The sequence below is a fragment of the Halyomorpha halys genome, unplaced genomic scaffold, assembly GCF_000696795.3.
Source record: "Halyomorpha halys isolate HHAL.00 unplaced genomic scaffold, Hhal_1.1 Scaffold832.1, whole genome shotgun sequence".
NCBI classification, from domain to species: Eukaryota; Metazoa; Arthropoda; class Insecta; order Hemiptera; family Pentatomidae; genus Halyomorpha; species Halyomorpha halys.
In genome coordinates, this window is record NW_027113014.1 from 74563 (window position 1) to 76615 (window position 2053).

General features: G+C 38.4%; 1 long non-coding RNA gene across 1 annotated transcript in view; it reads left to right on the plus strand.

Annotated features, from left to right (window-relative positions):
• Nucleotides 1–836: 836 nt before the first annotated feature.
• LOC106686518 (uncharacterized) overlaps nucleotides 837–2053 on the plus strand; it is a 4610-nt gene continuing 3393 nt past the window's right edge. Inside the window, exon 1 of the long non-coding RNA XR_010844308.1 lies at nucleotides 837–997. This is a non-coding gene — a long non-coding RNA (uncharacterized lncRNA). The remainder of the gene's footprint in view (nucleotides 998–2053) is intronic.

A 2053-nucleotide genomic window follows, 5' to 3' on the forward strand; every position in this document is an offset into this window, starting at 1 on the left:
CCAAACCTAGCAGAATACCCATACATTAATGAACTATAACCAAACCTAGCAGAATACCCATACATTAATGAACTATAACCAAACCTAGCAGAATATCCATACAAAAACAAAAAAACGGAGCATTAAGATTACTTAACAAATATTGTGGCTTCATATTTCACTAGCTGTTTTTGGAAACTCTCATACTCGATGCGCGGGGGCATTTTTCTTGGTATCACTTCTTTTTAAGGAATCTCTTGTTTTTTTGCAAGGTTTTTAAAAGGAAGTTTTTATTTTTATTATTTTCTTTTTCCAACATTTTAATAAGTAATAATTAAATTTCGAATTGATTATCTCCGATTATTCTATAAAACGTAAAACAATTGTAGATATACATTTACAACTCGTGAGCCTTGTAGAAGGACCGTTATCGTATTAATATCTTTACGTTTAATTTTTAAACCTCTGGTTACGTAAGAAAAACAATCTATTTAAAGAATTTGAATATTATAAAAACGATAAGTTATATTTTTATTAAGACCGACAAATGCAGTAGTAGTACTGAAAACAAGGTGGCGTCCTGTAAATCATAATGATTTTTTTTTTTGGTACCACAGACCGCAAAAATCTTTGGCCTATAATGGTATTATTGGTCTGGAAAGATATTATATGTTATACAATTCATTTTTTGATCGATAAAAGTCTGAGTTTAATTATTTGTATGGCATATCATTTAAGCCAGACATAAGCCAATTTTTAATTCGGAATAGCGAATCTTATCATGATACTACCAATGTATTAAGCACACTGAGATTATTGAAAATTTATTATATTATCTTGCTGAGGTAAACATAAAATCCTATGAATTGATTTATACGTAAATAAAATAACCGTTCAGTCATGATCATGCGGCCCATACCTGTACTTCTAGTGGTAAGCTCTTCGGCTCTGTTCGGTTTGGTCGTTGGCCAGCCAACCTACATTCTGCAAGGAGAAAGCGATGTCGATTCCGACCTCCGTAAGTACCGATATCTGTTTGAGTAAAATATAATCAAATTTATATTTACTTTCATATTTTAAACTTGTTTAAAATTAAACTTCAAAATTTATACTAAATTTTAAAAAATCAATAAATGCAGTATTTATTGAATTCCAAGCTTCTTCCTTACAAACTTCCAAGCTTTCCGCCATCTTGGGACCGGATAGACATCAACAATAGACCTCCTTCTGACCAGACAGCCAGATCGGGTCACGGGGTGCACTGTGACGGATTTCATCACATCTGATCACCGGCCGGTTATATACGAGATCCAAGGGAGAAGCCCTGAACCGACGACGGAGAGATTTAATTACCGTGAAGCCGACTGGGTTAGGTTCAAGAGAGAGATATGCCATAGGCCGCAAGAAATATCGACTTTACATACCACCGAAGATGTTGACCCATACATCAACCACTTCACACAAGCAGTCGTAGAGTCAGCGAAGCTAGCCATCCCTACGTTTTGCCCGAAGCCACCTCACCTACAGAAGCCTCCACCCCACATCATGGCCCTTATAGAGAGTAGGCGGACACTAAAAAATCGCTATTACCATTCCGAAAACCCGAACATCAAGGTAGCTCTTAATGCGATCACCACTCAAATAAGAAACCTAATGTGTCAATGGAAAACGGCAAATCGGCATGATCGTTTAAGAGCCACGCACGGCGACTCAAGTTCTGGAAGCCAACTAAAGCGGCCACGAAAAAGTCACCAGCGGTCCACCTACACGATCGAGATCGCCTTCTCACTCATGCCGAACAAGCTATTGTACTGGCAGAACACTATCGGTATGATATAGAAAAACGAACGGGAGACCCGATGACAGTACCAACCATGCCTAAAGAAGACAATTTCATGTTTGTCTCTCCTAAAACATTGAAGGCAATACTTCGACGAACGCAGGGCAATAGGGCCCCAGGCCATGATGGGGTGCAGACCGTCTTGCTCAGCACAGAGCATCACCTAATGAAACTCCAGACTGAGGTAAATACCACCTTTAACCGAAATGAGGCAACGGCCATGATATCCATCGA